This window comes from Chelonoidis abingdonii, chromosome 17, assembly GCF_003597395.2.
Source record: "Chelonoidis abingdonii isolate Lonesome George chromosome 17, CheloAbing_2.0, whole genome shotgun sequence".
NCBI classification, from domain to species: domain Eukaryota; kingdom Metazoa; phylum Chordata; order Testudines; family Testudinidae; genus Chelonoidis; species Chelonoidis abingdonii.
This window is the reverse complement of record NC_133785.1, coordinates 670,815-685,780: the sequence shown is the minus strand read 5'-3', so window position 1 is coordinate 685,780 and position 14,966 is coordinate 670,815. Positions and strand designations below refer to the sequence as shown.

The following is a 14,966-nucleotide window of genomic DNA, read 5'->3' as shown; positions in this document are numbered from 1 at the left end:
CTCATGCAATTTTCAATAGCCAGTAGAAATTTTATAGAATTATAACAGACTGAAAATAATCTATTTGATAATGGAGCAACATTTTCTTTTTAAATAACCAGTATAATTCTCTTCCACCTTTTTATCCTCTGGCCATTCAAGATTTTATGATGGCTATGGTATGTGTCATTAAAAATAAATGCATTTTCCTCAGAGTCAATATATGTTCAAAAAAGAACAATACTTTTTTTTCCTTTGTATTGCTCTGAATCATGTTGCTTTGCTGTTTTTCATGGTGTGGTGGATGTCTTCAGGTAACATTCATCCACTAAAATTTTGAACCTCATTTATTTTTAAATTAAATCTATATCTAATCAGAAGAATAAATAACCAATGGTATTTCCAGTGATCTATTAACATAATGTCTGTATTAATAGTTAAGTACTTCTAAATATCTGAGAGTTACAACAGTATTTCAGTCTTCTACTTCAGACTGTAAATGCTTTATATGGAAAAAAGGGGGTTAAGTTATGACAATTACACTAATCCAGCAACTCTAGCCATTCTTAATGGTACTACCCTTAGAAAAAAAATATTAGAAAATATTAATCCTCCCTTGCTAATGTACAAAAAAAAGTACAAAATAAAAGAAAACATTAGAAACAATATGGAGTACCAGCTGTAATAAAGCTAAAAAAACCCAATAGTTCTGTCATTAATAATGCTCCAAAAGACTTTAGTGGTCAAGTTTATTAGCTGAAGACTATTGAGGTCTTCAATCATCTTGCACTCAGCAAAGCTTTCAAGTCAAATTCAGCCTTCGCATAAGCAGACAAAACTCCAATGAAATCACTGAAGTTGGTGCATTAAATCCATAGGGACTAGAAGTGGGGAAAATTCTTTCACAATTTTGATTTGCAATGTTTTGCAATATTTGAAATAAACTTACACTTAGGCCCTGATTCAGCAAATAATTTAAGTCATTGTCTTCAATGGGATTTAACAATTTGCTTAAGTGCTTTGCAAAACCAAAGTCTGTGTAAGTGCTTTGCTGCATTCAGAAATATGTCCAAACTTAACTTTTTTATCGATTTCTGACACCACTGTTGTTTGGAAACAGCTGTTTGCTGAAGAGAGCATCATGGTGAATGATGAAATTGAAATCTCAGACTAACCACTTTACTTTAGATTTGAAATCCTGTGTCCAGTAATGATACAAGTGAAATCACTTGGAGTAGCCATTATTTTTAATGTAATTATCCCAGAGAATCACCTAACACAGTAGTGATTGATTTGCAAGACAAGAACAAATAGATAAAGTTAGACTAGACTAAGACTAAAGCAGACTAATACATAAGTGACCTTTACAGAAAAGCTTTCTCCAAGAGTATTTCTTTATATGTGTTAGGAAGAAATGCATCTATGGCCAAGTAAAAAAAATGTTAGGATAAAAATCTCTGTCCCAAAGATATTTCTTTTTTCAAAAATAAACATCAAATTTCTAACTGAGCAAAACAGCATTCCTTCTGTCGACTGCAAGCCTCATAATTCACTTAATCTTACTGTTTCCTTTACCTTATTCAGTATCAACATAAAATGCCAACACATTGTCAAGCACAATATCTGAGTCCTACAATCTGTGCTACTGTAACATCATTATAATGTTATTGAAAATCCCCTATGGATTCTAAAAATCACTTTTAAAAATCTGCTAGTAAGAAAACTCAACAGTTAATGCTTATGCATGATCCCGAAAATATTTTTGCTCATGTTATGCATACAGACAGATCTAGGCCTACAAGTTAATCAACAGCACATGCTCAGCTGTGCTGACACTATTGGTAATGCAAATAATATGAACCAGAGTTAGCAGGGCAGGTGGGAAAAAGGGAATATATTAGCTGGAAAACACCACAACTGGTCAAACAAGAAATATTATTTGAGCATCCAAGAGGATTTTACAATGAAGAGGAAAAAAGCAAAGCATAAACAAAATTGCTTCATTTTTTTAAAATACAGAGTTTTAATAAATAGAAGTTGGTAGATTTAACATTCTGGGCATACAGTTCTTGGAAAGAGTTAGAGACCACTGGTATCTCAAACCAGCATGGTAATCAGCTTTATTCTTCATCAAGAGACGTCAAGGCAGACTGATTCTTACTCTGTTGCCACGGTCAGTCCTTGTTTGTGGCTTGATCTTGCTCCTGCACTGAAACCAATGGGAGTCTCAACACTGACGTCAATGTGAGCCGCATAGGGCCCTTTGTGACCAAACATTAGAAACCAGTGATTACATACACAGTGGTTGTTTTTCAACCATGTGCATGTTTTTGGTGCTATGACCAGCAAGCAAATGGATACTGAGAAAACAAACATCTATTTGCATTTTATAACATCTATAAATGAGTGTAGTGTCTATATTAAGTTTTGATCCATTCATCACCCCCTCCTCCCAATTCTCACTCCCCTTTAAAGTACACTTCTTAGCTGGGATCTGAAATCAGGTTTGATTTTAGTTAACAGCTTGTTTTGAATGTAAATAAGTAAACAAAAATATTACTGGTAGCACGAAAATGACCGCTCCTTAAGGGGAGGGGCCATGGTTTGAGTTTCTGGAGGAAGGGGGTATACCTCTTTAAGAGCAGAGAGGCATGAATGCTGACTCATCCCCCAAGTGAGTGGAAGAGAGAGGAAAGGATACAGGTGTAAGTCAGGCAGGAGAAGCCCTCTTTCACTTGGACCAAGGGGGAGCAGCACCCACCCTTGAAAGAGGTGAAATACCAGGTTTGGTCAGGATGTGCTGTGGGCACTGTGCTAGCCACTCCTTTCTCTGGCAGCTGGGAAAGAATTTATCTCTCACTCCCAGATTGGCCAAAGGGAGGGGGAGAGGAGGAGGGAGGGAAGAGGGATTCGCCTTCCCCACACCAAGTTCGGAGGGGTCTTAGATAAGGTGAACATGGAATGAGAGTTAGACCATGATGTCTCAACTCATTATGTAAGAGTGGGGTCGATGTCCAGTGCCAGTACTCTGTAAGGAAGGGATACAGAGATCAGATAAATGGTTTGGTAAAGGATTTAAAGGAGGTGTTTGTTAAAGCAGCAGAAACAGGGGGGTTCCTATGACTGGCATGGCAGGAAGCCAACACTCCCCCTCCTTTATAGGCCACCTTAATCCTCATTCAAGAGGGTGGGGATGGTAAGGCCCCAGCAGCAGGTTGAGTGGGGACCAGAATAGAAAGGGAGAGGGGCTGACAGAAGCATCCCAGGTAGATATTGAAATGATCATGGATGTACCTGCACCGTACACTTATCTGCTGGGTATGCCCCCCATTTAATAATAAAGCTGCGGCCCAATTAAACCACATCCAGTGTCTCCTGTCCTTCATTCAGTATAGCCAGACAAAGAACTATGCAGAAAGATTTTAAAATCTGCTAGGAAGAGTCCACTTTCCCCTTTAACAGCTGCTGTCTCCACACTCTCTGCATACTATATTAAAACAAGCATATGGTGGTGAGAGTTGGCAGCAGCGCTTCCTTTCCTATACTGTTTCACCACAAAATCTGTATGCCAAACTAGCCTCCTTGCAGATTGCTCTCTACAGTTCATACCAGAAGCTGCTGGATGTTATAACTTCAAACTGTGCCCTCTGTAAGTTTATTTCCTGCTTAAATCTGCAGTTTATAATAGAGCAAAATTAAAAGGAACAAAGGAACTATCTATGAATAATTAACTGGAAAAACTCTGTTGATCTTTCGCATTGTATGAAAGATACTAGAAAGTCTTTTAATTATGATTTGTGCATAGAAATCCATTCTTTTGGATTCTCAACCTCTAGAACACATTACAAGTTATTTTGGCTACTAACAAGAACGTTTGCTTATATCTTGCTAGGTAAAATCTTGCACTGGAATGGAGATGGGCGAGGTGACCTAATATGTCTGTGTGTCTAATTCTTGTAACCTTTGTTATTCCATATGTACTATAATACCTTCAGTTAGTTCATTTAAGCCTTTATGTAATTTTGTTAATATTAATACTCCAGGTTTAGATATTCATTTGTAAAATGTACTGATCAATTAAAAACAGTATTTTCACCTTACCCCCCACCAAATGTTTCTAGGTCAAAGTACAGCTGCATAAAAAGGCTTTTTCTAAAGCTAGCATTGACACAGAACAGGGTTAGGATGCATGCTGTACATACCTATTCTAAGAGCTTCACAGAAATGATCTGCTATGTATTCTGCAAAGCAAATCATCTTTAATCACATCAGACCACTTTACATTTCATAATTAGTGCTATCAATAGTGCCTTATAAACACACAAGACAATACTTTTTTTAACTTATAATTTTAACAATTTCTATATAGCACTTATTGAAGGACCAGCGCTATATATCATTACAAAAGATACTACCTCCCATTGAGATCATTAACCAGCTTCCGGCACCTGAGAGTATGATATATTAATCTGTTGATGGAAATACAATCACTGCATGTACTGAATAATGAGAATATCATCAGTGGCAATTTTGTATACATATGGAAGTAGGCACAGGCTAAATAACTGATTAGGTAGATATGCTACTAAGGAAGGGTTAAAGCTAAATATGAAACTCTCTAAAGGTGACTTAAAAATCCTTCCATCTTTTAGACAGACTGGGGATTTACAAAAGCTTCTGGATTCACTATAGTACTTATTAAACTTCAGTTTTCATGGCTTGCCTGGTCCAATCCTATACTGGTAGCAGTATGGGCCTGGTGACATAAGCCTTTCCAGTTTAAATTTCTATGAGTTCATGCATATTACAAAGTCTTCAATTGGGACACCAAATGTTTTTATGTACAGCTGGTTGAGCTACTCAGTTCGAATAATACTGGTTAGGAATGTATCCCCTTTTTTATTATTGCTTCCAATAAACTAATTTTGCCAGCATACTCTATCTATAATGAATGCTTCTGTTAGCTCTACTTGTGATGGAAAAAACAGGAAGACAAACCGAAGAGAAATATTTTTTTTAAAAAAAATCCATTCATTTTAAATTACAGAATAATCTAAATTCTACATTTTGTGTACTGAGCCAAGGAACTATGGCCATGATATGCAGGGTTTATTTTTTATTTTTTTATTTAAATCTAAATGCACCGAATTTAAAGATAACTTGGGAGAAATAAGACTGTTCAGATGATGTGTTATTTCTTCATTCCCAATATTGTGCAGAAGGAGAGCAATTTCAGACAACTGAATGAATTTATAGCATTGCCAGATCTGGAGATGTTCCATCTTGCTGCATAATTTAGTTTAGTGTTTTAAAATTCTCTGCAATGGAAGTTATCTAAAAAAAGATAAAATAGTCACAAACTAGATTTAAAACCAAAGCGATCAACTTGTCTTAGAGAAATACTCTGGTGTGCAGGTTTATTTCAGTAAAGTAAAGATGACAGAAGAATTAGCATTTCCTTTCTAAAACCTTATTTACAAGACATTTCAGCCAGGGTGGAAAATAGGAGGAAAGTACTCAAATTCTACTCATGCATAACTCTCTAAAGGCCAAAATTTTATAGCTTAATTTTATTATTAACCTAATAAGGAGCCATAGTTTATTAGATATGTAATTACGTAATGCACATTTTTCATTTTGTGGAAGTTACAATAAAGAGAAGGCAAATTAAAATGCTCAGGTACCTATTTACTCAAAAGTCCAGAATAGCCCTAGGTAAGCAAAGTGCACATATTTGATCAGCACCCTTGAAAAATTTCAGGTCTCTCTTTTTATATAAAAAAAACCAAAACAAAGAAAAACAAGGTACCATTACAGATAATAAAGGCAACCTCTTGCTTGTTCCTACTCCATCCCACAATGTGACCTCTCATGCACAGTGCACGTCAGGTAACAACACATAGAGGACATATGCACCAATGGCATCCTTCATGCATAAGGCTACGTTTTAGTCATGGGTATTTTTTGTAAAAGTCATGGACCAGTCACAGGCAGTAAACAAAAATTCATGGCCCGTGACCGGACCATGACTTTTGCTATGTACCTCTAACTAAAACTTGGGCCAAGGGGCTGCACAGCTTGGGACCCCTGCTGACGCTGGCGGGGGCGGGTGTGTGATGGCGCATGGCCAGGGACCTCTGCTAGTGCTGGGGGAGGGAGGTTGGTGCGGCTGGCAGGCTCACTACCTAGCTGCAACTGGCATGTTCCTGCAGCTCCAAGCTGGAGGGGCAGCCAGAGGGGCTCCATGTGCTGCCCCCACCACATGCCACAGCCAATGGGAGCACTGGGGGCAGTGCCTGCGGGTGTGGGCAGCACGTGAAGCCTCCTGGGCCATCTGCCTAGGAGCTGCAGGGACATGCCAGTGGGAACCGGAGAACCTCCCCTCCCCCAGATAAGCATTGCCCCACACCCCACGTCCCTGCCCCAGCCCTGAGCCCCCTCCCACACACCCTCACTGACTTCCATGACCTCGGTTACAGACATTTAGCCTTATTCATGCATGATACTGGAGAAAACCTCATCTGGTTTTATATCAATACCAGGCAGGGGATCAGAGGAATATCCAGCTTATAACTAGGTGAATGGCCTGCCTATTCTGCAATGGCTTGTTTGAGGAATGAGCATCAGTATTCTCTATTTCTTGGGACAGATTCTGATCTCAGTTCTCCGGGTGTAGATCTAAAGTAACTTCATTGGTTTAACTTTTAACAGCGATGTCCCTGGTCTTTCAAGAGTTTTTGGCATTGCACAGTTTAATAAAGGATAATAAATTGCCACTGGGTTTTGTACTTACAGCAAAAAAGGTAACCAGTCAAAATACAGGTAATACTCTTAATAAAGGTGTTGCTTTACACCTCAGAAATAATAGTTTACAATTCTCACAAGATTATTGACTAACCATCTAAACTGAAATAATCTTACAGCCATAACATAAAAAACTTGTTGTGGAAATTCAGTTAAACTGAAGTCCTAAAAGCCATCTTTTGGGTACCGATCACCACTTTTCTAACTCAGCACAGAAAACATGAGACCATGAACTGAATCCTGAATATCACACACTAATTGGTTAGAAACATTCCAATTGATAAGCATACAGGTCTGTTACCATGTAAGATGTGTTCCTATTTTCCTTGTTATAAATAGTTCTGACACACTGTTGCTGTGTGATCATTTAGAGCAATCAGTGCCAGGTCACTGACGGGGAGCTTCAATGGGCTTGATCTGAACCCAAACCTAAATCAAAAGTTCTTGCCTATGTAGTTTTAATTACATCATGGGAAGTCCCTGGAGCAATAGTGTTTGTTTGCAGCTGCCAAATTACATAAGTTAAAAATAAACAAAACTTTTTTTTAATTAATCAACATTGTTTTAAAGGTCAGAGGCTGAAATGAAGAAATTACAAAGAGATGCGTTTTCTTTTAATATCACATTGCATGTTGAACAAATGACTATTGCCCACATTTTTGACATGCTGTTATTTAACTTTCACTAAGAGTCTTACTTCTCTTCTGGGGGGAAGTATTAGTATCATGCCGCAACAAGCTGGTGATACCAATGATCTCCATATAAAGCATTCAGACTAGGACTTGAAATGAGCCAAGTTGTGCTGGTTGGAAACCCCAGTAGGTTGCTCCCATCGTATACTCCACAATCTCAGATTAAATTTAAAATAGTAAATCTCCAGATATTTTGAGTTTGGGGATAGCCTTGAAAATGTGAAGTAAATATAATCAATGCAGTGATGTCTGCCTAAGTTTGCAGATAGCCTCAAATAATAGCTGTCAGAAATGTGAACTACATCATTTCCCGCCATAAAGGTATTAAATCTAACACTGAATGATGCATGTTTCAGGTCAACATTGTCAACTATTTCAGTTCTGAGCAATCTAAAAACAAGCTCTGCATTACCATCCTTCAGAAATGTTAATGAAATGTGATGGGCTGTCCTTTCACTGAAGATTCTATTGTATAGTCCACTGCCTATTATATATTGAACATATACAAGCAATCTCATGTTATTTTGGACTGCATGTTAAATTGAAATTGGGGGCTCAAAGTTTGAAGGCGTAAACAACTTTGTCTATACTGTATATTATAGTTTTCCAACAAAAGTAATTAGCAGCCTGTGGAATTTAGGGTAGAGATGCTGATTTATTTCATAACTGTTTAAATATCAAATAAGCTCAACTTTATTGTCCACCTGATAACAGCATCACCTTCTCTAATGTTCAGATTACAACAGTTGGTAGAATAAAATAAGATGCAAAACATTAACAACAGCTCAAGCAAATGTAGTTATTTAGGCAGACTTGCAACTGACACAGTTAAATCAATCACTTCAGTTAGATTTCTATTGAATGTCAGGATTGCTACTTCATATTAGATCATTAATATTTTTTAATCCTCTGAAAACATTTCTGAAAATTATGTAATAGTGTTGCTAAATTTAAATGCAATCTTACTGTGTATTGTAATTTTACTACCACGATTTAATAGAGAGAGAGAGATTATATGGATTGACTATATCTAAAAATGTACATAATTCAGCATCCATTGTCTCATAAAAAATGGAAGTGCAATCATCATACAAAAAATGTCCTGTTGTAGTTATATAATGAAGCAGTGTGACATTTGCTATCAGCACGGTAAAGTCGAGAGAGTAGCAGTGATGTGGCTCAGTGAGCATGGCCTCATACTTATTTCAACACACATAATAGCAACAAGAGAGAAAATGATATGGAAATCAGAACTATCCAAAAATCCCAGAAGAATAATGGTTATGAAAGATGATGAAATCATGCATAAAGAACAGACTGAAAAGCTGGTGGAGCTCTACTCCTTGCCTGCTGCACTGTTAAATTTTTAATAAATGCACCACCTTTAATTTTAACAGCAAATGACTAAATCATCAGTTTAGTTTTAAAGACCAGTTTATGTGTGATGGCTTTCAGTAATTTAATTATATGTTCAGAAACTCTACAGCAGCACTGAAAGCTGTTTTCCCTCTTTTCCTATTAAGATAAAAGACTTGTATGTCATTATTCTGGTGAGAATTTCCCCAAAGCACAAAAAGCACAGATTTGAAATAAGGTATCTGATTAACACAAAACATCACACACATTGTCCCAATACATTTTCTCATATATGCAAAATGCAGACATAAAAACTATGTGCAGTATTTATATGAGCATGCTTTTTTTAATGCTATATTTATGTATGAAAAGAATAAAGAGCCCAGCAACTAGAGCTATTTCCTATTTCAACCAACTCCACATCTAGGTAAGATAATAAATGGAGAGGTTATGGGTTTCAGTGGTAGTTGTGTTAGTCTGTATCAGCAAAAAAAAAAATGAGGAGTCCTTGTGGCACCTTAGAGACTAACATTTATTTGGGCATAACCTTTCGTGGGCTAGAACCCACTTCATCAGCTCCATTGGGATGGCAGACTTGCAGGCTGTTAAGATGTTACTTTAAGGGGCTTCTGAATAAACTGTAGACAATATATAGAGCAACTCAACCAGAAAAGCTAAATTTCATAACCAGAATCTACTCTGGACATGAATCTAAGGAGGTTATCAGTAGGGAGCTCAATGATGATTTTCCATATAGCAGGTTTGAGTTCTTTCAGCTCAGCACATAAACACATCCCTTATATGAGACAGAAACTGTTTAAACTCAAAATCTGTACAGCAACAAAAATGTCTGACTACTTAAAAAACAAGGATTACGGATGGGAAATTATTGCTACAAATGAAGGTGACATTAAATAGCTGTAAAATACGGACAGTCATCATGACATGCAGGTGAAAGAAAGATGGACCTGGATAGATGAAAGCAGCAGGCACTATCTACCCACCCTCTCTCGCATACTAGGCATTTAAATGCATCCATTGCAGGATTTTCTGAGATCATGACATTTATTTACAATTGACTGATTTGGTTATTAACGCTGATTACTTTTTATACAAGGACAGCCTTTTATGAATTTCCTCATCTAATCTATAATTAACTCCCATTTAAGAAACACTTTATCTGAGTGGTCCAATAGTAATCTTACACAGTAGTAGTAGTTGGCGTGAATAGCAATCTATTTTATGGCAAAATTTTAAATAAACCCTAGGAGTTGAGAATGTTTTTTTTTATTGCTGGATTGATGTTTACAATGGAGGTGTTTTTAGGTGCCTACTACTTTAGAATCTAAATGATGATGGAGTAGTATGCATTTCTTCTAGACATCTGTTAGGAGTGTTTTACAGATTTTCCACATCTAGTAAATTCATTCTGAAGGTGAAATTAAGTCTTGTTTAGAGGACCAGAATAAGGTTTAAACACCACTTAAAGTAATCAAATTATGCTTACATTATGCAAAGGATCCAAGTGGTCCACACACCTTGTGTTGGCCCTCTGCAGAGATGTGAATTCCACATTAGATGAAGGAATGATTATATATTCCATTTTGAAAGTATTAACCTTGAAGCTACCAGACATGCATTTGTTCTAAAAATCAAAGACTGCTGTCCATAACCCACATATTCAATAGGTACAGTGTGTCTGCGTGTCATAGTCCTTCCTTAATGATTAAAAAAAATATGCATTAGTCAGTGCATGTTACTGAAAGCTACGGCATGCAAAACTATTGACCTCTGTTACTATGAAAACTGCCAGTTTAGGAAGGATTACTAGAGTCACTGCAAAATGCTGTAAGAAAACAATATTTGTATTATTTATATTATCATAATACCTAGGAGCCCTAGTCATGGACTAGGACCCTGATGCACTAGGCACTGTACAAACAGAACAAAAGGCTGATACCCTCCCCAAAGAGCTTATAGTCTATACTGTAGAGTATGTGCAATCAGAGGTGTGACTGCAGCACATGCAGACATAGCCACACTAGCTTTGATTAAGATAGGGCAAACAACAATGGCAATGAAGCTGCAGCAGCGTGGTGGAGTGTGTGTGGGGCAGAACAGCTGTAAAAGCCTTCTCAGGACACTGGATATGTACTTAAGCGGTTACCCCATGCTGCCGCCGCTTCATTTCTCTTGTTATTTCACCTAGCTGGACCAAAGCTAGTTCACATATATCTACGTGTGCTGCAGTCACCCCTCTGATTACAGACATACCCAAAGAATAAAGCAAGAGACAACAGATGGATAGACAGACAGACAGACAAGGGAGTAGTACAAGGAAACAAGATGACAATATTGGTCAGCACGATAGGTAGTGGTCTCAGCTCAGCAGCAGTGTAATCATCATGATGTTTTTATAGGCATCACAGAAAAGGAGAGTTTGAAGGAGGATAATGAGGTAGCTTAGAGGATATTTACCTCTCAAACATTTGAGAATGCCTTATTTGCCATTCACTAGGCAACACAGTTAACACATCTATCAAAATGAATTGGCTCAAACTAATTAATGTATAATTGCATGAATTGGATTGGTTATAGAAGCACAGATTCTTACCCTGTCCTATTACATTAGTAAGAGGGATAAATATTCACTTTGAAAACTCCCAGTTAGGTTCCTGTCTTATTAGCCAAATTGACAATCTATTTTTAAATTTACATTTTGCTAATTCTTTACTGAGATAAAGGACAAAGATTTAAGAGCTACACAGTTTTGCAATTCAATTCTAAATCCCCTCTTAAATTCTGTATCACAGAATCAAAGAAGTCAGAGACCTGGTCTACACTACAAATTTAAACCAATTTTAGCAGCATTAAACCGATTTAACGCTGCACCCGTCCACACAACGAGGCCCTTTATATCGATATGAAGGATTCTTTAAACCGGTTTCTGTACTCCTCTCCGACGAGAGGAGTAGCACTGAAATCGGTATTGCCATGTCAGATTAGGGTTAGTGTGGCCGCAAATTGACAGTGATTGGCCTCCAGGTGGTAACCCACGTGCACCATTGTGATCGTCTGGACAGCGATCGAACTCGGATGCACTGGCCAGGTAAAGGAAAAGCCCTGCGAACTTTTGAATTTCATTCCTGTTTGCCAGCATGGAGCTCTAATCAGCACGGGTGGTGAGGCAGTCCCAAATCCAAAAAGAGCTCCGCGTGGACCGATGGGGATATGGATCTGACGTTGTATGGGGAGACAATCTGTTCTATCAGAGCTCCGTTACAGAAGATGAAATGCCAAAGTTGAAAAAAATCTCCAGGCTCTGAGCAGAGACCATGGCACAGTGCTGCGTGACAAGCGTAACGGAAAGCCAGAATCAAATGATGCTCATGGACGGAGGGGGTACTGGGATTCCAGCTATCCACAGTCCGCAGTCTCCGAAAGCATTTGCATTCTTGGCTGAGCTCCCAATGCCTGTAGGGTCAACACATTGTTCGGGTGTGTTCAGCTATATGTCATCAATTTACCACCCCTCCCCAAAAGAAAAGGGAAAAAAATTGCTCCTTGACTTTTTTATATGTCACCCTATGTCTATTGCATGCTGTGGAGATGCGGTGCTCGGCACTGAATAGTCACATCTTTCCTCCCCTCCGGTGGCAGATGGTACGTACAAAGGACTGATAGCTGTCCTATCATCCTGTGAGTGCTCCTGGCTGGCCTAGTGAGGTCAGCCGGGGGCCCTGGTAAAGATAGGAATGACTCCTGTCATTTCCTGGTAGATGGTACAGAACGGCTGGTAACCGTCCTCATCATAGCAACTGGGGGCTGAACTCCATCAGCTCCCCCTCCCCCCTTCATGTCTAAAGAAAAGATTCTGTACTGCCTGGACTATCCTACCAGTGAGATGCTGTGCTCCTCTCCCCTCCACCGTTTAATGTCCTGCCTGGACTATCACAGCCGCTGGAGGCTGCTCCCCCTCATTTTATCTCACTAAAAAGTCAGTGTTTCTTATTCCTGCATTCTTTATTACTTCATCACACGAATGGGGGGAACCTGCAGCGGTAGCCCAGAAGGGTTGGGAGAGGAGGGAAGCAACGGGTGGGGTTGTTGCAGGGACACCCCCTAGAATGGCATGGAGCTCATCGTTTCTCTGGGATCTGACACGGGGTGGCTATGCTCTCTGGTTCTCTGATACAGGTTCTCTAGTACACCTGCCCCATATTCTAGGCAGGACTGACTATTTTTAGATACAACATAAAGGAGGGAATGACCGGGGGTGTCATTCCCATTTTTGTCTTTGCGCCCCCGTCCGACCTCAGCGAAGGTCAGACAGGAGCACCCATGACAGCAACAAATGGTACAGAATGACTGATAACCGTCATCTCATCGCCAATTTACAATGGCATAGCAGATGGTACAGAACGACTGGTAACCGTCTCTGCTACCTTGCAAAGGCAAATGAATGCTGCTGTGTAGCGCTACAGTACCGCCTCTGTCAGCAGCATCCAGCACACATACGGTGACAGTGACAAAAGGCAAAATGGGCTCCATGGCTGTCATGCTATGGCATCTGCCAGGGCAATCCAGGCAAAAAGGGCGTCAAATGATTGTCTGCCGTTGCTTTCACAGAGGAAGGAAAGAGTGACAACATTTACCAAGAATCACTCGCGACACTGTTTTTGCACCATCATGCATTGGGATCTCAACCCAGAATTCCAATAGGCGGGGGAGACTGCAGGAACTATGGGATAGCTACGGGATAGCTACCCAGAGTGCAACGCTCCAGAAATCAACACTAGCCTCAGTACATGGATGCACACCACCGAATTATTGTGGTATGTGTGGCCGCGTGCACTTGACTTTATACAATCTGTTTTACAAAACTGGTTTATGTAAAATCGGAATAATCCTGTAGCGTAGATATACCCAGAGATGGGAAAGACCTCATAGATCCTCCAACTATGAAGTTTTCTAATGTTTTGGTCAATCTAGTTTTAAAAATCAAAGGCAAAAGAGATTCCACTTCCCTTAGGAGACTATTATCCAAACTAAAATTCACTTTCAGAGAAATATTCAAACACAGTTTTCTCTCTTAATTTCACCCTAATGCTCCAACGAAGACACAAGTTCTGCTTCAATTTTGGAGATTATACCTGTCAGTTAGCTGCACTCTCCCCCCAGACAGCTTCTTTAATAGTGCCTTATAGGCTATTCCCATCACCCCTGGAAGTTTTTACTGTTCTAATCTGAACTTATTCTAGTTTATAATTAATATTATATATTCCAAAACAAAAAGATGTTAATACTGAATTAAGGTTGAATGCATCTGTATCTTAAAGCTAAAACAATATTACTGAGATGTTTCTGTTTATCCCCAAACCAAACATAACAAACGCAGGAAATTCAGAGTTTACATTTAACTTAAAGGAAATCACGTAAAGGTATGAAAACACACGGTTGAGGCACCCAAGCAACCTAAATTCTGCCCTGGAGTGTTATGTGATTATGATTAATGTATTTTAGTGTGTTTTGGTTCTAGATTAGATTAAACTAAACTGATTTTTAAAGACATATCAGGTATTTTTCTCCATATTTTCTCCTGCATGGTGCAAATACAAGGCATTTATGGTAGTTTGGGTGCTTTAAACATGCACTTCTATACACTAACGTGTTTCTTACTGATATTAACTCTCAAACTTAAATCTATTTGAATGTCTTTTTTGTTTGTTTTGGATGGTCTTTTCTCACATTTCTTTATTATTGTTAGCAGCTGGACTTCGTATTACCCATTATTCAAAAAATTTGACTATCCCTCCTGTAGAATTGTGGTATAGTAATATATGAACCATCCCTGTAATGGAAAAGCTTTCACACCAAGTACAGACACAAATAGAAGCACCCAAAAGAGGACAGGGTATTTAGAAATTTGGTCACCCTTTTCAGCATACCCAGAGGAGGCTTCTCCAGTCAGCAAGCCGGAATCTTTAGTCAGAGTCTCTCAATATTAACCTTATCCTGAATGAGTAATTAGGAATGTACTATGTAGTATGTTAAAGTTTTATTGTGATTTGCCTTAATAATGTTTTTTAAAAAATAATAAAAGTATCATATATGAACAGTAAACAAGAGTCCCAA

General features: G+C 38.6%; 1 protein-coding gene across 10 annotated transcripts in view; it reads right to left on the bottom strand.

The window, feature by feature from the left end:
* Positions 1-14,966, bottom strand: part of ATP2B2 (ATPase plasma membrane Ca2+ transporting 2) — a 633,448-nt gene that overhangs the window by 87,255 nt on the left and 531,227 nt on the right. The window lies entirely within an intron of this gene.